Below are 22,869 nucleotides of genomic sequence, written 5' to 3'. Positions count from 1 at the left end.
CATCTAAATATAAATCCAATATCTAATGTTTTAATTAAAAACACAGAGGACACACAAAGAGTTGTAGAAGTAGAGTCTGTAATCAACTGCAACACAAACTCTTTGGTACAATTATCCTGTGGTTCTGTGAACGCTCAGTTATGTTTATCAGATGATTGCAATTTCAACTTTTCAGCTGAGCAAACTAGAGGACAAAAGTACAAACTGTTCAGTAGTTTGCGCCTGTTCTCAGAGTGACGCACTCTTTACTGTGCGTACATGTACGTGTATGTGGGTGGGCGTGTGTCTATTTTCGTCTTGGGGTTGTATGTGTCACAGTGAAGGTCTTCTTGCCCTACCCTCAACCCTGATGACGGCCAAAAATCACTCCTCAAGCCTGCGAGAGCGATAAGACAACACGTATACATCAAAACTGTACGTGGGAGTCTTCACAAACAACAATCCTTTACCCCAGTTATCATTTATCTGCCGGATGAATCTGCTCCAGATATTTTCTTTTGCGAGACATGTCCCGATTTGACGCAACAAACTGAACACACACACCGCAGAGCAGCAGCAAAAACTTTTTAATGTTGTGCTACAGAGCTGTTCAAAGTTATTGTTAGCTCATAAAGACAGGCCTTCAGCCGAGTGTGGTGTCAGCTCAAGGTAATGCGTTTCGTCTTCTAACAACCATCCTCCGCCTGGAACTGACAGCTTGTCAGGCCTCACAAAAGGCCGCGGTGAGGAGGGTGAACAACTGGTGTCACTGGTTTGGGAAAAGGAAAACAGTAACACAAGCACTTTATGACCCCTGCTCGCCCATTAGAGCCGGGCCTAAGGGGGCGAGCAGCAAGGTCGGGACTGTGGGAGAAGGCAATAAGCCGGGCTGTTCTGCCCGGGGACCCGCAGACTGTCTCTGCTGATAAGATTTACGTGTCACAATTCCAGGTGCTGTTATGATGGAGAGGGAAAAGACGTCAAGTCGTCAAAGGTGATGAGGTGGAGTGCAGAGACTTGTCTTGCACTTTAAAGGTTGGACTGTTTTACATGTGTGAGTAGTACATCAACTATTTAGTGTGTGGCAGTTATACAGCAAAATGACAGGGTCGGGCGGGTCACCTTAATAGATCGTGACTTGTTTTTGGCCAGAGGTGGAATTGCGAGCGCTCTAATTAACCAGATTTTTTCTTTTTTTAAGATCGGTAAGTTTTACTTTCACTTAAATATATGTCAACAAAGCAATCTGCTCAACTACTTTTGGCAATAAAAGCAAGAATTCGAAAGTAGCCCATAGCTGTGCAATTACAGCCTAATCAGGAGGAGACGCCACTTAAGTTTGGTTTGAGCCCTCTGAGAGAAGTTATTATAAACCTGGAGTGCACAAACTTATTCCCCCTGAATTTTAATGACGGGCCACGGGCCTAAAGCAAACACCCGCTGTATTGTTAATGTGCAAAATGGTACAAGGATCATAAGTTCCTATAATTGACACTGTCCCGTTGTCCTCAGACTATAAAAATATTTCATTATAAGCGATCTCACATATTTAAAGAGCAGTTCACCACACAAAAATAAAACAGCATAATCAGTGATGTATGTTATTTCAACCAATAGAAATAGTTGCAATCAGAATGCAACATCGGCCCTCTCTCAATTACCATGCTGCATGTTTTTCTGTCCTTAAAAAAGCTGCTTATTAACATGAATACTCAGGATACAAGTCATTTTCCACTTTTTTTTAGTAGTTATGTCAAAAAACAGCACTTCCACAAACTTTGGTGTCAGATCCCGTCCAAAAGGTCACAGGATGAGACGATTCATTGTAGAAAGAAGAATAAAAAGACACAGTTCTGCAGCACAGGTTATATATTTATGTTTTTGGAATATTTGGAAATTTGAACAGTTTTAAACTAAAACCATCTGAGAGGCAGAATTGGTATTTTCTGAAGTTGCTAACAACTTACAGACAACTAACTGAAACAAGGCCGCTACCAGAACAATGTATTCTATAGTATCATGAGTAAGTATGAATCTATAAAAAGTTACCAGTACTCTGTATCAGGTAAATACGTCGGAGTAAATATGACATTATTTTCCACTGAATTGTATTGGAGTTGCATGAAATACTCGTGTGCTCTAATACAGTAGAGAACAAACATCCTGCTTGCCAGGCTTTAATTCCTTTAATCATCCCAACTGAAATTAAATCTTTCCACCTTTAAAATAATCTGCCCACCTTTAACTTGTCCCCTGTATCCGCTCATTCAGAGTAGCTTTACAGTGGATGCACACCGAGTCTGCTCTGCTGTGTCCAGACTCCGGCATGATGGATCTGTCTCCGGTCCCAGGTCTGGCCCATATGGTCTGGAGGGTGCAGCAGGTCAGTGGGAACCCACCTTGGCAGCGCTGCTCCTGCGTCAGAGCCCGGGGACAGATGGTGCCAGGCTGGGCTGAGACCCCGGGCAGGGCAGGGTTCCCGCGATGAAACAGCCGCTGATTTACGCTGCGGCTCCGGACCGAGGGCCTGGGGTGCAGGAGGGGGGGGGGCTCCTTCTGCACAGCTGACCCCTGCTGGTTGCAGGGTCATCCATCGGGAGGGAGGAGGGGGTGGGTACGACAAATGGGTGTCTGAGAAAGGGTGGTTCGGTCATCCCTGGGGACCGGCTTCGTCTTCAGGCCCCCTGGTCAGCTGCAGGATCTGTGCAGCATGTGTGCAGCGAGGGCAGCCTGTTAAACACATTTCATTTTAACCCCCCGCTAAAACAACAGTCATTACTTTTTATTGTCTTTAATGCTAAAACTGATGTCATTGCGCCGCAGAAATAAGCTGTCGAGACGGAGCTTTTCACCCTTTATTATTGGAAATGTACTTCATGTAGCAAACTACTACAGAAGCTCAAAATCATCAGTCCTAATTAAAGTTTATTAATCACAGAATGGCTTTTAAAAGCTCCCACGCTGGTCTGGTGATTAATCTTTAGCTGGTTTCATGTGGTAAAAAAAAAAACAGAGTTGAACTTAAGGTGATGGTAATAGGCTATTAAGGCCTTTTAATTGGAAAGTCCCCCCCTCCTCCTTCGCCAACTCTCTCTCACACCACACCGCCAACTAATGAAATCAGTGAATAGCCAGCTTGAAAGGGAAGGACAAAAGCAGAGATAGGGAGAAGACAATATCCTTGTGTGGGAGAATTAGTTACACTCAGTAGTCTAAGTATTCAAAGTGCACTGCAAAAAAAAAAAAAAAAAAGAAAGAAGGGGGGGATGCAGGAGGGGGATTAAGAGAAAAGTCCACACAGGTGGGTTGCTGGGAGGGAGGAGGGGTCACATGACAGGACGTTACCTCGTTTGATAAACAACAGTCGGGGCCCACAGGAAGAAGGAAGGGAGTTATTTTATAGGCGGAATTAACTGCTTCACCACATCAGGTATTCATTAGGGTAAATCTCCCAGGTGTGCCGTACATGCGAGTGAAGTCGAAAACATCTTAGGAGGTTGGATTTGATGCAGAGCGACTCGGACTGATTGATATTTGCCCGTGGACACTAAAAGGCCTCACAAACTCCTTCTGAGTCACAGCTGAAATGGTATTCCAAGAAATGCAATTTAGAGTCAGATTTGTGTGTGTGTGTGTGTGGCAGAAACAGGATGAATATCTAATGATTTTTTTTGTGCACTGTCAGGAAACAAGAAAGAGACTCACAGGTAAACTTCTACATCTTGTTTTCTGAGACAGCTGAGGCATTTTCCACCACGACCGAAGCCAGAATGATGTGTTATGAGTCCAAATGTAGATCTTATTTACTTACTATCACCTACATAACAACTTTATTTGAAGCATTAAATGTAGCACAACTCTTTGATCAACACATTATCAGTGTCAAATGCATATAATACATTTGTTTTTGAGTTGAATTATTTTCACAATTGAAATGAATTACGTTTTCATTTGTGTGCATTCACCTGAAACTACGAGTTGCTGCGTCGGTTTTATGTTAGAATGAACCTTTTGCATCCGCAGAGGGAGGCGGGTCCTCCTCCAGGCTGGCTGCCATGTTTCTACAGCAGCCCAGAGCGGACAAACCAAACACTCTTGACCTTTCAGCTGATGCGTCTGTCAATTTCTGAGTGTCAAGAGGTAAATTCCACTCTTAAAATATAACTTGTAAAAAAAGGGAAAAAACTAGAAAATGGTGACGTGTTTGTTGAACTGTCATTTCTCAGCGGTATAGTAAGAATAAAAGTTGTCGATGCAGGTGATTTATTGGATATATTTATATAAATCTCAAACATCCGTTTACAAATCAGAAAAGTCCCTGAACACACCCGAGGTCATCAGACTGGCCTGCTGCAGACCTGCTGACTCTCCTGAGTCTTTTACCCAAAATGACCAAAAAGAAAGGAGCTGCTGCTGAAGGTGTGACAAACTCAGCTGACAGCCGCGATGAGAAATTGAATTGTCAAAGAAAGTAACATCTGTATCTTCGCTGATGTGTGACAGCCCCCCCCCCCCCCTTTTTTTTTTTTGTTAATGTGTTTTTTTGTTCTCCCTGCGCCGCTCAGTCAATCACATGATCTCTGCAGTAAGTCATGATGTTTTTCCTGGGGGGTGTTAGAGCATGGGGCTGGTTAGGCAGGTTTTTGGGCCAGAGTGCACAGGCCAAGGCCTTCGCCCTAAGCCCTGCACACTCAGTTACTGACACGCATGCAGCTCCCCTTCCCTTCCCTCCCCTCCGGGGCACTAACCAGAGGAGTGTGCATGTCAAGACAGATGGGTCACAGATAAGGCTCTTTCAAGGCCTTCTCTCTGGGCTCCCTCTCTCAACTCCCTCTCAACCCCTTTTTTTGCTCAACCTCTGTGATCTTCACCGTCCCGCTCGCTAGCTTTGAACCTGTACCTCATTCCTACGGCACCCCCCTCCGTCTCCACCGCGCTGTCAATCACACCGTTTTTCTGTGCAAGCTATTACCCAGCTAGTTACCCTTTGCCTTGAGCCCCCTTCTCGTAAACTTCTTTCTGACCTCTTATCAACTTTCATTCAACACTTTTAAACGGCCCGTCTTATGTGCTGGACGTGCTCCGCGTTCCCTCTCTTGGCGTAATGATTCCTCCCAAATCTCCCATCAGCCTCCCCAGTTGCTCACGGCCGAACCCTGACACATGACTTTCCCCGCATCCCTTTTTTCGCTCCTTCTATAGCGCTGCGTCTCAACGAGGATTACATTCACTTAACCCCCTATAGCCTATGTGATCATGTTTATATCTCGCACACAGCCTGGAGCTATTATCATATCACCGTATTATGTTATTGCTTCTCCCCCTGGGTATTACTCCGTGCTGATGTTTTCAGTCAAGAGGTTGTAAGTTATTCAAACACCAGCCTTAAGAATATTTGGTGGGATTTGAGTGACAGCCAGCACACAGGGCCGCGCAGCCGACACATGAAGCATATGATATTCACATAGCCGCTTTTTTATAGCCGCTGCAGAAGAGACCCAGCCCCGCTCGTAAACCTCCACTCCGACATGTTTATCATCATAAAACCGAAGGCAGAGTTAACAGAGATTGAGCACCTTTACGGCCGAGCTTCGAATATCATAAAAAGGAATTGATCGGCACCAGGTTTTCTCCCGCGGCTACGGTGTCACTTTGCACCTGCTGTAGCCAGATTCAGATGACACACATAAAACGTTTGTGTTAGTTATTGTTTCTCAGTTTTTAGTGATGCTAGCGGCGCGTCAGGGGTGGCACTGTCAGTCAGTCCACGACTCTGGTCCAGTCTGAAATGTCTCAACAGCTGTAAGATGGATCACCCAGACACTCATGATCCCCAGAGGATGAATCCTTTGAAATCCTGCTGACTTTTCCTCCAGCACCACCATGAAGTTGAGATTTTTTCGGCTTTCAGATGACCTGCTTGACAACTATTCAATAGCTGTGGGTCAATTCTTGCCCTGCATCCTTTGTAGGCTGCATTTGAAGTCAGAATTCGGCGCAACGAGGCCGACCCATTTCAAATTCTCCTCTAAATGCGGCAGAGGAATGCGGCCTTCCTGTCCCGTGCCATGAAAGATACAACCATTAAACTGTATCCTTTGCGGCCCACTATATCCCAAGATTCATTGCACGCCGGTGACGGTTGGATTTGTTTGCCCAGAAGACAACCTTGGTGGATACGTGGAAGGAAAACAGCAGCTGAATACACTTATAAAATGTAAGTATGGGGTTTCAAGTCACTGGAGCAGCTAATGATGAAAGCATTTAAAAAGGCAAGTGACCCCAATACTGTCAAGGTTGCGAGGCGATGGTAGCGGCGCCTTGTGGCGCAAGGGTAAGGTCGGGAACGCCGGTGGCGTATATAGGAAATTCTTCGGGAAACAGACCTTCTCATTTAACAGCACTCTGTTCAAATTCCTGAATAGTGACACGGCTAAAATATCCTGAATATGACATATTTTGATGTTGTATGGGACATTGGACACGCGAGGCAGCGAGGTTGGCTGGTGACGCGCTAGTTGACACTGTAAATGTAATAATAATATGGATAATATAATGTGTATATATATATATATATATATAACAGAGAAGAAACTTGAACTAGTTCATTTTAATCCGTGTAAACCGGACTTTGAGCTATACCTTGTCAAGTTTGAACTCGGGTGAACCTCTTGGTCATTGCTAGGGAATTTTAACTATTCACACATGCGGATACATTCAGGGACATGTTCTTTTTTGAGGCAGAGAAGAAGAGGGTGAAAAAGAAAAAGCAGAAGAAGAAGAAGAGGAAGAAGAAGAAGAAATCACTCATCAGTTTCAGGAACATGGTGGGCGAGCAGCTGTTTTTTTCCACTGCACTCGTAGTCAACAACTTTTGAGACAACAAGTAATGTGTTTTTTTTACGTGACAATAAACATGTTAGAGACTCAGTATGTCTTCAGCTACGTCTTGTGATTGCTAAGTCTTTTTGGCCAGACGGACAGCACCCTTCACGCGCGTGTTCCTGCAACCCTACTGCTTTCGTTCACAACACAGTCGTACCTGCATGTTCCCTGACGTGTTTACTCGAGGTGGGTTGAGTTGGTGGTGCAGATTTCTCGGGGATATTGAACGCCTGCTCCAATTCACACGCGACCCCAACGCCGGAAATGTTCCTGAACATTTAAGCATCGTCTGCCTGAGTGAAAGGGGCTTTAGCCTGGTTCCATTTTCTATGAGACACGACTAATGGAAAAAGTCAGTCGTTTGTAATCTTCCAACAAACACGCACCACTTTTGTGTTGATTGTATCCCATGGGTTCCTAAGAGGATGATTCACTGGCGTGCCCTCCAATAGGGCGTCTTTGAGTCCTATATTAACCCATAAGCGATATTGTTGAAGCTGCGGCTCGGGTCAGAGGGGTCGGCCATACGCGAGGCCAGTAAACGCAGGGTTAATCTGGGCTCTTCCAGATGTACCAGCCGACTCAAAGGAGCTGCGAAAGGCTCCACTCGGACTTCCACAAAACGTGATCTATTGTTCATCTGTCAGCGGCGCCGTGATATATTCTATCCTATGCTCGTGGACAAAACGTACCCCGGCGATTATACAAGAGGGGCCATTCGCTCTGCAACAACGCCAGCCCGGTGACTGTGGACACCAGGCAGCTTGACCCCGGGGTCTCACGCTCCTTTGTTTCCACTGACCTCTGTTTCTTTTACCCCCCCTCTGAACCTAAAACCTCTGTCCTTCCAACTCCCCTCCCCTCCTCCTCCTTTTCCCTGCCTCCCTCTCCCACACACTCTTCACACACACATACAAATAAAGAAATGGGCCCCCTTCAGTTTATTTTATTGGCGCTTTGAAACCCAGGCCTTTTACAGGGGAGTGGAGGGAAAAAATAATAGGAAGGGGCTTTAATTAGGAGAGTTATTAGGGCTCAAATAAAACAACAGGGTCAGGGGGGAGAGCTGGGTCAACTGGGAGTGTGTGGGCTTTGATATGAAGACTTTGTCATCTTTGGGTTCGACCCTTGTGTCCTCAGAATAGGGCGAGGCGAGGGGTAACACTGAAGAGCTTAAAGACGGGTCGTTAAGGGACGTGCACGCTTTCTCCGGAGTGCGTTTGTGACGGCAGGAGCGGTGCCCTCATGAATGCTGAGCGCGTCTGATGGTTTGCTCTGTATGTTCAGGAGGATGCATACGTGAGCACCATGTACATGAGGTTTTTTTTTTTTACTCTGCTACAAGGGTTTTTTTTTCCTGGGGAGTGAATTGCGGGTGTAAGGACCGCGGATGTTCACTGTACAGATTGTAAAGGCCATGTTATTGTGGTGTTGGGCTATATAAACATCTTGACTGACAGACTCAGTTCAAGCTGTGTGTGTGTGTATACATACGTGTTTGTTCAGTGCCAGGTGTGCCGCCCCCTTCCTTTGAGATCAGCCTATCTGCGGATTGTGACATGGAAGCCCCTGCAATTTCCTTTACTCCACTCGTTACCGGCTTCCGACTCGGCCATCCCTCAGTGTACGGTTCCCTTCTGTCCCCCTTCTCGTGTTCCCTCTCCTCCACTTCCCCTTCCCCTCTTCCTCTCCTCCCGAGTAGCCGCTCCCTGCGGCTCTCTCGCTGTTTACCAAACACACCAACGGCCTCCTCCTCCTCCTCCTCCTCCTCCTCCTCCTCCTGCCTGCCTCTTCCCTCGCTCCTGCACATGCATGTCTTTGTTTGCGCTCATCTGAGTAGAAAATGGTTCCCAACTACCGGCGGGGCTGCAGTGTGAGACAGGAGGCCTTAAGTGGTGCTCGATGGGAGGAGAAGCAGGGGCTCTTGGATGCTGCTGTGTTGCTGCCGGCGCTCCATCCACCTCCTCTGGGAGGGCGAGGGAGGGTGGGAGAGGATGAGGTCGAGGAGGGGAATCCCCAAAGCTTCACACAGACCGTGAACAGTGGAGTCTCAGCGGAAGAGCACATGTTGAATCATCCTGTGATGCTTATTTAGTGTAAATGTACTAGTTGATCATGACGCCGTCCCAGTTGTCACCACAGACAAAAGCAAAATACAGGGACAGCATGTGTCCACAAAGGAAGTCATCCCAGTGTAAGTTGAAGTGAACGTGGCAGCCCTCCGCCCATGTGAAAACGAACCGGAGATCCCGAGAGATTTGGATGTAAAAAAAAACAAACAAAGGGATTGGAGAAGCCACAGCGATGCATTTCCCAGAATTCAAAGAGAGGTCAAATGCAATATTTGGCACAAAAGGATTAAGCCTTTATCTCTAAACTTTTGCAGCAGTCACAGTCAGAGGCCGCCGCTAAAGAGCCGCGCGGGGGAGAAACCCTCCGACAGATGTGTGAGACAGATGTGTGTGTGTGTGTGTGTGAGAGAGAGAGAGGGAGAGCGTGCTACTGGGTGAGATGTAGGTATTATAAGTGGCTTGCTCCGGGATGACCAAGTAGGTCAAGAGAATCAAGGCGGTAGTGAGGGGCTCACAAAGCTGTGAGGGGAAGGTCAAGCGTGAAATCCCTCCCTCCTTTCCTCTGTGACCCCCCAGGGAGGAGCACTGGACAGGCAGTGAGGCGTGCGTGTGTGTAGTTGTATGCGAGTCGGGTGGAGACGTGGGTATAAAACGTGGCAGTGGTGCCATGCAGCGACAGTATATTAACCTCCATGACCAACAAGCATCAGCACCTGAAAGGCCTTTTTTACTAGTAAACAGCTGACAGGTGACTCACACCACAGGTTGTGTTGAGCTCATCAACCGACCGTGGATCCGTCTGCGTTTGTGCATGAATACATTGACAGATACTGCCTGTATTACAGCATTCGTCTGAACATGTGAACGCTAACCTTGATAATCAGTCTAACCGCGGGCTCCGCGACAAAACTGTCAAATGCTATAGAGAACGGCTCAGTGAACCTGCTGACACCCTGGGGAAGGTTTTGATGTCCGAGCCGAAAGCCGATTCAGCGCTCTCAGTGTCGGCAGGTGGATTCAAACGCGGGAATCTGTTTTTTTTCTGGTGGGAAAACGATCGCACTGATCACATGTTGAGGCAGAGGTGTATTTATGTGCAGCGGGTACTTGTAATGGAGCGCAGATGCTCCAGGTGGTAGGAACCCAGCTTTATACAAGAGCGTGCATGCTTGTGTGTGCTGTTAAAAAAAAATGTTTGATACCGATACCAAAACCTTGACCTGGATAACAATTCCTGAACAACTATTTCAATACAAATTTTATAAAAACGTTTAAAACAAGAGGTTGCATGACACATACACGTGATGAGCTCGCTCTCTGGGTATGAGCTACTGTTGTGTTTTCCTTCATGCCTCCAGACAACCAGTCACCAGCACTATTAGATCTCAGCACAACAGGCATGCTGCGTGCTCACTGACACTGATGAGTTTAACTCCTTGTGTAATAAAATTGCCATTTTTTCGATACTCTGTTGTATCGGTTGGTGCAATGTTCTCTAGAATGAAGGTTGGATAAAAAAATGTGTGTTTTATCTCTCACTAAACTATTCATGTTAGCATGTACACCAAGGCCCAACCCTTCCTATTTGTACTTATGTACTTATTTGTACTCATAGATACCTAGATATGCCTGAAAATTAAAATATAAAAAACAACACTGTGTCTCAATATATGAACACTTAATGGGATCTATTCTGGGCCAAGATGCATCCTCCATCCAAATTTCATAGGAATCCAGTAGTTGTTGTGTAATCCTGCTGACAAACCAACCAACAAACACACAAACCAACAAATGGACACAGGCGAAAAACATACATTTTATATATGATATTATATAGTGATAAACCATTGACAAGGGCATCATTTAAGCTTTAAGCTGGTGTATGTCCATGCCAGCATAACTTGCCTTCTCTATTTATCAAATACTTAAATTCATCGGAAAGACCCGTTCAACATCCTCAGAACTCACTAGATGACTTGGTAGAAACTCATCAATAAAAGGTCCTGATCACTGTGGAACAAGCTTTATAATTCTTCACAGTGTGACCACCAGCAAGTCATCTTTATTATTAGCTTATTTCCAATCTATAAACAATTATTTACACTTAAAGTGACTTTATTTATGAATAATGAATCATTAACTTATATTTACATGTTTTAAGGCATTAACAAGACCGTCCTTTGTGTTGCCAGGTTGTGGCTGATCCCCCTGACTGATTACACCATGTGACTACTTGCTGTCTGCACGATGGCTTCACATGGTCTGAAGCCAAATCTTAAGCAACTTTCACAGCTACATGATCTCAAAACAGAAAGGATGGACATCATGAAACAGGATTTTTTTGCACCCTTGTAAACTTTGATGGCTGATAACTGATCTGTTGATGATGAATACTCTTTTCTAAAAGGTTAAGGTGGTTCTGACATTTGATCTGTCTGAGTGGTGTATATGCAACCGTGTGTGTCTTTGTGTGAGAAAGTGAAAGATTGCTGCTTGTGCGCCCTGCAGTCTGATGGCTCATCCTGTCACACCCTGTCGCCTTCATGTCACCGCCGCACAGTGGCTGCTTTTTCTCGCCCTCTCTCCGGCTCAGCGCCCGGCAGCAGCGACACTCCCGCCACCGCCGCTCACTCGCCTCCTCTCTCCCCGTAAAACCGCTTCTCTCGTCAACGACGACTAGAAGCGTCGGGTTCGTTTAGGCTTTGGAGGCAATGATTTGCGTTCTTGATGAGCAGGTTGAACACTTGTTTCTTGGTTTGATGCCTTTTTTTAAAAGACAGGTTTGTTTGACACATACTGGCTAATTTTTCGGTGTGAAAATGTGCTGTGAGCTGAGATAAACATAGAGGAATGAGTCCAGTCTTGAGTTCAGTCTTTGTCCAGTCGTCTGTTGAGTTTCCCTGATCCTGCGGTTGTGTTTGGCTGTTACTCGTGTTGCCTTCGTCCTGCCGTCTTCTGCATTTGTGTCCACCTTATCTGCTCCAGCGTGACAACTTAAACTATCCTTTCCAGCTACAATCCTCACATATGGGCCCGTGAGCACAATGAAAAGTTATACATTACTGTATTTATATTATCATCTGACAGTTATTGCATTAACAGCAGCTGTCTCCGTATAGACTCATGATTTATATTAATCTGCTCAGTACAAATTCACTTTGACATCAACAAGCTCTGCCCATTGTATGTAAATCCCCCACATGTTCTCATGAGTAGAGACTCTGTAATGCTGAACAAAAGGAAATAATTACTCAGGATTAAAACAGGGTCACGATTTAAAGTCATGGGACCGGGATGAGTAAGGAAGTATACATCAGGAGTGGACAGGACAGGAAGAAGGTTTTCCCTCTCGCGTCTCCGTCTAGATTACGACTGAATGAAAATGACCGACTCCTTCTCGGTCATTAATCCACCGCAGAGAGTCCTCTTCCCTGGCTCGAGTAATTAAGCTTCCACACGCTTAATTGCCAGACCAGCCGGTACATGCTGGACTCTCTGACAGTGATACATCATCATCACAAAGGGAGACGTTACATAAGAACGGAGAGATTGATTTCCCCTGTGTGGAAAAGGTGTTGCGCTGCTCCGGGCTGAGATAATGAATGACCGCTAACGTCTCTTACCCTGGGAGTGACAACTAGTAAGTGATGACTTAGAGGTTTCCTTTAACGCGCAGTCCAGGGGAATAAAGCAGCTGTCAAAGAGGAATGTCCGACTGAATCTTAAGTGTTTTTACTGACTTGAATTTGGAGTTTGCGCGGCCGTTGATGTGCCGAGTGTGTTTCATGAAGCCCTGGGAGTTTGGAAGACATGAGGTCATTTGAGAAAGCAGGTAGAAGAGAGAGGAGGTGGTTTTCATCTGTCAGCAGCTATAAGCTGTGTGTGAGGGAGGTTAAACGAGGTGAACAGGCTGCCGTGTGTTCCTGTGCGAAAACTTCGGCACACTGACGTCGCGTCCCGTCAAATGAAAAACAACAACTGCTACGTCAAGTCTTACAATTGCTGTAATCTGTGGTGTGGGCTTGGTGCAGAAATGTGAGCGTGCATAGCGCACATGCCCCCAAAAGATTAAAGGGTTAGTCTGGATTTTAAGTGGGGCTGTATGAGGTCAGACAGGAGTGCTGGCATGGAAGCTAAGTGATGTACGGCTGTGGATGAGGACAGCAGCAAATCATAATTTAGCAATCTACCATGCGGGCGGTTTGAGAGTTAACTGTTTGTTATATTTAGAATACTATCACTTCACCACTTTACCTGACAGTTGTATTGCTCTCTTCAAAAAAGTCGCCAGAAATGGAAGTTGCTTGTTCAATCGTGTTATTTTGTGATTTTTGGTGTTTTACCCCGATCTGTCACCAGGAGGAAAAGTTGGGAGTTGATGTTTCTGCAAACCACAGAAATTTCACCATGTCTGTGATTTGCAGGAACATACATTGCAAACATTTAATCATGTCTGAATCATCCCTTTAAAACAAGTAAATAAGTAAAACGAGTAAAAATCGCGCGTTAAAAGTCCAACAACACATTGAGACCTCTGTGACTTTACGTTATTAGACTGTTGATACTGATAGAATGATGAATAATGAATTGAAACAGTATTTCATTTTGTTTATTAGTAATTGTTAAAATGTAAAAAAATGAAGTTCCTTAAAGTGTGTATTAGCACAAGAGAATTATAACAACATTACTTTATTATTCGTTATTAGAAGTTAAGTGATTAAAATAAGTGAAGGCCCTTCCCTCAATAAATTAGGGATTAACTGGGCAAAATCAGCATTTTGCTAATCAAGCTGAAGTAAGTTTTAGCCGCTGTATAAACAGTCAGGTAGTTATATCCAGCAGCTCCCAGTCTAGGGTTGATTAATGTGGTAGGACAGAAGAGAAAATGAAGTTTTACATGAATCTTTTCTTACCTTTCTTAATCTTTGGGTAATTTTACATCTTTGGGCCTCAGACAGTTATTGAAAAGAAACCGCATTAGAGGTTTCGAGGGGAGGAACTGATTAGAGTTCACGTGACAAGGAATTCAAACTGGACGCTGTTTACAAACCAAGTTTAACATTGTGTCATTTGAATTCTATCTAAGTCTCTTATATAAATGTTTATTCATGTAAATCACCTAGATGCATGAATAAAATGGAGTGTAAACTACAGTCCGTGCCTCAGAAATGTAGAACATGAAAGAGAAATACTTGTATTCAAGACTACTGTACTCGAGTAGATGTACTTAGTTACTTGTCACCACTGCTCTCTCCGTGCATGCAGTCCATGTGAGAGAGTGAAAGTGTGTGTATGTGTATTAGTGAGCGGGAGGCGGGCCTGTTGGCGGAGCAGGTCAGCGGGCAGAAAGGCGGTGGGCCGAGCCGGGAGCCGCAGCCCCTCCTGGGGGTCAGGGCAGAGAGGATGAAACCTGTCATTAGGGAGGTGAGGGGAAGAAAGCTCTCAGTGGGGGTGGGCATTGTCCTGGGGGCGGGCGGGTGGGATGGCTCTTTAGTGCCTCAAATAACACGGCCCCCGGCAGCCATTGTCGCGGAGTGAAAGGGCCCAATGGGGGGGTCACAGGGGTGAGGGGGCAATCCTGAACAGTGGTCAGTGGGAGAAAGGAGTCCATGGGTGTTGGGGGGGGGGGGGGGGGGGGGCTTTTATACAGTTGTTTCCCTCTTCTTTGTTGACAGCTCATCCAGAACTGGGTTCCTGTCCTGAATTTTCAATAGATTCATCAAGTGTTTGCAGAAGAATTACTCCTCAAATATATATCTCGTGCACATCACGAGTGTTTCTGTCTCTTTGTTTTTGCATGTTTGCAGGTTTCTGTGTGTGATTTTGTGTTTCCTCATCCTACAGTTGTTGGGGAGGGGGGGGGGGGGGGGGGGGGTTGCATGAGCGTGCAGGTTGAATAGCAAAGGTTGACATCTACGGCGGAGCTCGGTGCAGAGTCAGGACCTTTCACTCGTCCAAAGTGTTTTAAGGGGACGGGTCACACAGATAATGGGCAACCGGAGAGAAAAGACCAAAGACCAAAGCTTTCCTCTTTACTGGAGGTCGTGGACGGAGCCTTTGACGGCCTGTCACTCCTCCGAGCACCAGACAACAAATAGGACACAATAAATCTCCATGACAGCTCAAGTTGGTGATTTCATTTGCAGGTCGAAGAAAAGTGGCAAAGCGTTGTGTTACTTAATTAAAAGGTAAAATAATATCTAAAATAAAAAGTGTGTCAGGAGTTTTGTTTCATGTGAGTTTATGAAAGTGAACAGTTGATTTCAGACTGATTTTATTGGTTCCCGTTTTGTTTCAAACCTGAACAGAGATGCAACATTTTTGAGACTTGATAAAAATGTTTCTCTACCAACCGTTTTTTCCCAGGCGCCGTGTTGCTAACTCTGCTCCGCCACTCCTTTGCTAATGATGTATACTTTACTTTATACGTCAAAGCTGTTCCCACAGCCAGAGCACCTAATAAACTGATAAACTGGACCAATTACCGACTCCATTAGAGGGCTTTCATCCAATCCCAATGCACTGATGACTTTAGAGGGCCAATAAAACTGCTAGGTTGTGACCTTAACGTTAAGGGACCTTAACAGAACGCGAGGGGGGACAGACAGGGGTCAACAACATCTCACACTTGTCACACCCCGGTGTGAAAGTGTGTTTACATCTCATTTCTGTACCAGCGCTGCTCACGCCACTGCAGATGAAGCAGATTGAACTGTTAGGATGTTGGAAAGAGAAATGAAACAAGTCAATAGAAACAAGGTGTTTTTCTAATCCTCTCAATTGTGGATTCATTCCATTGTTTTACATTCGGGGGGATTTTACAGATGAAACTGTTGCTTAATGTGATGACGTGTAATTTGTTATTTATTTTACAACATAATTTATTTGACTCTGAACATATATATAAGCTTTTAGGACTCATTCATACTTACAGCGTATATTTGTTGGGTTAGATTAATAGACATCCAGTTAAGGCATTCTTGACTTATGTATATTAAAAGATAACTATAATATTGATAATAATTAAGCCCCTATATACTTTTAATCTTACTGTTTGGATGGAAAAAAAGCAGTGTCCACTTCATTACAGCTGTCGGATGTCAGTGCAAATCTCTGTTGATGATTGTTTTTACTTTTGTACTTATGTCATATACATTACTTTTTAATTTAATATCAAACTGATTAAATTCTTCATTTCAGTCATTGAACAGTCTCATTATAGCTTCTTTACTTTCACTGTGCTCGTGACAAAATCATCACACGTTCAACACAACACAGTTGGCAGAGCTCTTACGCATTTCTAATTCACCATTAGAGCTGCAATGTTGAATGTCCTTTATTTTACTTTTACTTAACTTTATACCTCTATTTCCTGGAAGACAGCGAGTGTTAGCTCAAGGAGTTGGAATCATTTCTGTGTTCCTCCTGTGGATGTTTACTGTGTTTATTGATTGAGCTGTTGTGACGCTCGTCCTTATACCTGATGGAGGTTGAGTGGATGGAATTGTTAATACAGCAGCACAAAGTGAGATGGTGTGTAAGTACATTCTGCGTTTAATTGTGGAAGTGATTTTTTTAAATCAATCTAAACTTGTCGATGTAACCCGACGATTACAGAGTCAAATCAGACATTTAAATATTTTATTCTGGTTGTCACATGACAGGAGGAGAGAGGTTTGTCAAATTGTATATTGCAGGTGTATCAGTTTGTTTATTGATTATTAAAGGAAGTGTGCATCAGTGGTACATTAGTGAGGCGGAGAAATCAGCTGCAGGCCTCACGGCGAGGCCTGAAACTGTTACAAACTGCATCAGAGGGAAAAATGGAGGGAAGGAGGCTGAGGAGGAGGAGGAGGAGGAGGAGGAGGAGGAGAGAGGCAGGCCTAATCACTTTCCCTGCTGACTTCACAGGAGGGAGGGAGGTAAAGATCACAGCTCCACCAGCACATTGCAGCCGTCCTCCTCTCCTCCCTCCTCTCCTCCCTCCTCTCCTCCCGGCCTTTTGAAGGAGGGCCCGGGGTGCCTGCTGCCCTCCCTCTGCCCACTGGGCTATTGAAGGAGTGATGGATGGCTTCATAAGGAGACAAGATCCATCTCTCATTCACAAAATCTCTCCCTCCTTTAATGACTCTTTCATTTTCTCTGCGTCTCCTTTCAGTTCGTCTCTGTCAGCGATAACAGTCCTCACTGTTTCCTATGTCTTTTCTTTTCTTTCCCTTCTCTCTGTTGGTCACCTGCTTCTTTCTTTCTTTCTTTCTTTCTTTCTTTCTTTCTTTCTTTCTTTCTTTCTTTCTCCCTGTCTTTCCCGCAGATGAAGGAATGTTTCTCTCCGTCTCACTCCCTCTGTCTCTCTCCCCGAGGCTTTGGACAGATGTGGAGGCCTTCCTTTCCCAGCATTCCCTGGGGAGGGTAGGGACAGGTCTTAACACCCTTCTGGAGCATGGAGGGAGGGAGGGAGGGAGGCCAGTTTGTTGTCCGAAGGGTCACGTATTGGGAGTCAAGTGATGCATAAGTAATGCTTTGTTTGGACTGATCTGGGGGAAGGAATTTACTGGATTTGGCTGTAATTGGGTTATTTTCCCTTGAAACGGCTTATGAAACAAAGATTGGGGAGGTGAAAAAGGTCAGCGCATTGTGAGAACCATTTATAAAAGTCGGTGAAATTGTCAAAAAACATCAAGAGACCATAATGGTGCCTTAATCAAAGCAATACTAGAAAATTATGCAAAACTAAAGTCTCTTAATCCTGCAGCCACGAGTTATGGTTTGAAAAGGACCAACATCCCTTTGATACTATTCATAGTGTTCTTTTTGAAAATCTGTCTCTAATTCATCCAGCACTTCAGGTCAGTCATCAGATTTCTCTCCTACCACAGCAGTGTTTGCTGTAGAAAACCATGGCTGACGAATGATAATGTTGTATAGACATGAGCATTTTTAGTTCATTTTCTTTCTAGACTGACAGCACAGCCAGTCGTCGCCTGAAAAAATGGCCATGTACAATTTTGCATACCAAAGATATGTTTCAACCCTACTTTCTTTAATTCAGTTTTGGGTTGTGACACTGTGCTTATGGTCTGGTTAAGTTCAGGCACTGTAGCCACTTGATTAGGGTGATGTTTGGCTTAAAATACCTGGTTTTCTTGCCACAAACACAATAAGAAATGTCCCATTGTGTCTTGTAAAAAAAAAACACAGTCTTGAACCGCGGTCACTGGCTTGCCATCCCTTTAACTCCTGATGTGACAGTCAGGTCATAAATATGGTCGTGTCCTATTTTGCAGACCAACATTTTATTCTGGTGAATTTAGAAGCTACTTGTCAGACATTTTTAATACTAGCTTGTATCGCTTTATCGTTTTATCCTGTAATTCTGAATAATGTAATCACACTCTGACCAGAGCATGAGCTTGGTGATGTGTAGTGTAGGGGTGATGGAGCTGTTTTGTTCCCTCTGCTCCTCCGCAGGCTGCTCGGCTCAGTTTCGTGCCACGCTCACCTCAGATTTTGCTCCACTTAAATCGCTCCCTGCTCGCTCCAGTAGAAGAAAGAAGGCTCCATTATATTTTAATTTTAGCTTAAACCCGAACTAATATGCTGATAACACTTGAGCTCTGCAGATTTGCCTGGTTCCCCTCGCAGGCTGCTTTAAAAAACAACACAATTCAACACAAACTTAAGGCAGATGATTCTTGTGAGGCCAATAAAATCGGTCAGCTCAAACTCATATTTTCTTCTGGACTGGAGCAAACTTGGAACGAGATAGAGCGAGAGATAATGCGATGCTCCATTTTTTAAAAAATCCACTCTGCTCTCCAAAAATCACACTCCACGGTCACGTCATCCGACTCCAACGGGTTTGGAGCTCATTGTGTTACCTTCTGTTTACTTTTCTGCTCAGTTAACTCATCAGTTTTAATCAAATGCATGAGCAACAGCGCCAGATCATTTATCCAAACGGGGAAGGTCCCAGTAGATTTGTGACCAAATTGGCGGAGCAGGCGGACATTTCCAACGTTACAGCCACATTTGATTCTACGGAGAAAACATGTGAGCCGCAGTCCACACTGCACACAGTCTGGAGATATCTGGACACAAGCATCTAACCGTATACCTTCCCTCTGTTCGGCTCTGTTCAGCCTGCTGGTGATCTTCTCTTTCCTCCTCAGGCTGTTGGAGTGACAGCACACTGTGGTCGCGCTGTGAGGATCCATTCAGGCCTCACGGCCTCCACAGCACAGGCGTGAAAATCGGCTACATTTAATCAGCCATGGTGGAGGATTTAAAGAAAGGGATCAAGAGAGCTTTGTCTTAATGGATTGGCTACAGTTCAGGGGTCCAGCTCACTGAGTTATACCTAGTTAAAAGCACATCACTCGCTAACAATATGACTCGAACCACATGGCGCTTCCCCGAGACGAACTCGCCTGGATCGCTCTTCCACACTTAAGAAATAGTAAATATGTTAGTTCTAATTTTTTTCCGGGTAAATTGGGAGTCGGCTGAATTTGTGCAGTTGGACCCAAAGATCATTTCTGATTGATTGTCCAGTCAATCATTCCATCCGAGTTCACAAAACAGTAAATTAAAGAATAAGTCAGCTTTTGTGTGTTGGAAGTACATCAAATGGCTCACACACACAGTGGGCCGATTCTTTGGGGCTGTCTGTACATTAGAATTTCAAGCTTACGGCCATGGCAATTTTTACCAATACAGTAAGGCCATAGAAGACGGAGGCGACATTCAGAAAAGGGCCAGTGCAGTCAAACAAAGAAGTAAATCAAGTGGCTTGACACATGCTCACCAGACAGTTTGCCGTTTGTCACAGAGCCTGAATGGAACTAAAAGCAAAGTTGTGGACGCATCGGGGTGATCGGCATTGCTCAGATACTGCACAAGAGGCCTTTTCAGACAGCTGCAACACTGATTACATTGTGTGAAGGCCAATCAAAGGGGAAAATGACGAGAGCAGTCATGCCGGACACACACAATGCACAAATGGCAGCGGTCAGATGGTGGAGGAGAGAGGTGTTTTTTTCCGGGGATCTTAAAGACGCATTTTGGGATACAGGCTCAGACGTATGGGAAACTGTTCCACACCCTGGAGACTGCGCGTCACAAAGAGGCACATTTATAATATCTGATTCTCCGAGTCTGATTCCATACGCGACGCAAAATAGCACAACTTCTGCTTAATGGTTTTCAGCTTCCAAGTACGGTTTATGGTTCCGAGTCAAGCGGCTCATTTCATGTATAATCTATAGATTATGATAATCTTCTTTGATATTATGTAAGATTTTAATGTTTTTACACTCCTAAGTCTTACACAAACAGACACAATATATCCAGATTGTTCTAAACACCAGATTGGTGGTGCTTTTTGCAAGAAATGTCCCAAAGCGTCAGTTTTTGATGCTGTCCCCATTTGCATGATTAGTCGCCTTTTAACAACCCAACTGCCAGAATAAGAGTTGATAAGTTGGCATTTTGCGTTTCATATGTCGTGACAGTGCCGTGCTTATGGTCTGGTTAGCTTTTGGCACCAAAACCACTTTCGGCGTACCTTGTTCTGCCGCCACAAACACAGCTGAAAATGTCCCACGTCCTTGAAAGTAGCCTGTGGTTCTACTAATATTGTCACCTTAATCATTGGCACCACCACCTTCTCCTCCTTGTGATGTGAACCTCAGCTCAATGTATTGTATAAAGATGTTGATACGACGTTGATGAAACACTCAAATTGCTGCCAGCTTTCTAGTTAAGCCTTTTAGAACAGGTATGACCACTTCTGCCTTCATGACTTCTTTATCCACCAGCACTCTTTCATCACTAGTTTTACTGCGCCGAGTTGAGCCGAGCCGGCTGCCCTGCCACCGAGCAGGCTGCAACCCGTAACAAGCGCCCGTCTCCCCCTCGAACCAGTGTGTGTTGCAGATCGATAGTCAACTCATGTCTGTGCAGGAAACCTGAGAGCTCTCAGAGCTTTTTTTGGATGCTGCTAACTGAATCTCTTTAGTTGTTCTCATCCTGTTTGTACATTCAAACATCTGCTGTGTTTCGCTGTTTCGCCGTGTTTGTTTTCAGCAGTTTCTGAGTCATTTTTATTTCCTGTTGGTGAAAACGCAGTATTTCCTGTCATGCTGCTTCGTAATAAAAGCTTTGAATGACTAAATAATGGGGGGCTTTTATTGTGAAGAAGTTACAGGAAATTAAAAAATGTTTGTAACGGAATTAGCGGAGCCACTTTGTTAGCTGTGATTCTCCGGGACTAGAGCGTCGCTGGTTAAAGACACACCTTCAAGCAGGTAGACCAGTTGTGGTGGGAATGCAAATCCCCTGCCGTGACACTTTCTACTATCTAGTTTGTTTCAGGCATGCACCGATGTGAGATTTCTGCCAAAACCCAATTAAAATGAAGAAAAATGAAATATGAAAGTTTGTGGCGCTCAAAGCGTTGAAACAAATGTAACTGGATTGTGACTTTCAAGTCCTTTGGGTTGGTAGATGGCCTGATCCACCAACCCAAAGTGTCAGTATTTCACGATGTAGACGAGGCGGTGAGATAAACAGTAAACTACCTTAGATAACACCTTTAGAACTGCACTTAGCTCCGGTCGATTTTGGGTTAAAATTTTGAGATCTCAAAACCTGGGCAACTAAAAACCAAAACTAAACACGCAACAAAAGTGAGAAAAGTTAAAGCCTTTCACTTAATCAGTCTCCATTTTTATCCCAAATCTGGAGGCGGTGATTGAATGTGTAGAGCCCTGAGTCATCATGAAATCTGGGCCAGCACTTAATTATAGAAATGTGCACGTGTAGAGCTCCCACTGTCACATCTACAGATTAAACAGCCTTCGGTGCCACTAATGAGGAAGTTACATCAGTTAAACCAGATCAATGGAAAATCTAAGCCACTCCGGGGGGGGGGGGGGGGAGGTGGTCTGGATGAAGACTTTGAGGCAGGTGAGACTCCAAACACACGAGAAATGTTATTTACACACTCGGGACGACACACACGCCAACGCCACGTAAACACGGAGTCGGGGGGGCAAACGACAGAAACACACGGCCGTGACAAACTGTCTCTTTGAGTCTGTCTTCAGTCTCTTCCACTCTGTCGACGAGGACAATGACGATGATTGTGATGACGACAATGATGATGATGATGATGATGATCGTGGCAATGATAACAAGCGCAGTCCTCTCACTTAAAGGCCTCAAAGCTTTAACGATTTCGGACGTGTCTTTGCTATGTGAACGATGCACTGACGGGATTTTAAAAGTCAAAGTCTCATCGCACACACACACACACACACACACAAACACGCGCAATCGCTCATATCTGCTACCTACACATCAAGAATCATTGTGATCATGTGCCTCACGGGTACCGGAGAGGTTGTTTGGTCTCAAGCCGTCCCGAATGGGAATCAGTGTGTGTATGTGTGTGTGTGTGTGTGTGAGTGCCATGTTTGTGTGTGTGCGTGCCCGTTCATGTGTGGGAGGGCTGCTAGAACAGGGGATTTTTTGTGTTGGGGAAGAGAGAGGCTTGGGCACTTCATCTTCTCTTGTGTGCACTGCCAAAAAGGGCAAAGGTCAAAAGTCAGGGCGATTGGAGAATTCCGCGCTGCATGCCGACAGATCGGGTTTCAAGGGTGGGGGAGGGTCGTGGATCGCCCTAGAGGGATAGGTGCCTGTGTATATGTGTGAGTACATATATATAAGTATGTGCGTGTGCTCGGGATACGTGTTTATGTGCGAGCTTGTTCGGGCAGCCCCCCCCCCCGTTTTTTTTTTAAAAAGCTCTCGTCGTAGCTTTAGTGCTCAGAGCATTTGGAACTTTCTCTTGATGTTTACTGCTTTGTGGGAGTCGTTTGGAGGAGACTCACCCATCATAAGGCAACACCTTAACTCCCTGACCTCGATGTCA

The 22,869-nt window shown here is 44.9% G+C and overlaps 1 long non-coding RNA gene across 1 annotated transcript; it reads left to right on the top strand.

Annotated features, from left to right (window-relative positions):
• Nucleotides 1-3,322: 3,322 nt before the first annotated feature.
• On the top strand, nt 3,323-11,589 carry LOC115566746 (uncharacterized). Its single transcript, XR_003981075.1, has 4 exons — nt 3,323-3,568; nt 3,665-3,686; nt 4,003-4,119; nt 11,129-11,589. It is a non-coding gene; the product is annotated as an uncharacterized LOC115566746 (long non-coding RNA).
• Nucleotides 11,590-22,869: the final 11,280 nt, after the last annotated feature.

The sequence above is a fragment of the Sparus aurata genome, chromosome 17 (genome assembly GCF_900880675.1).
Source record: "Sparus aurata chromosome 17, fSpaAur1.1, whole genome shotgun sequence".
NCBI lineage: Eukaryota > Metazoa > Chordata > Actinopteri > Spariformes > Sparidae > Sparus > Sparus aurata.
This window is presented reverse-complemented; position numbering and strand designations above follow the sequence as displayed.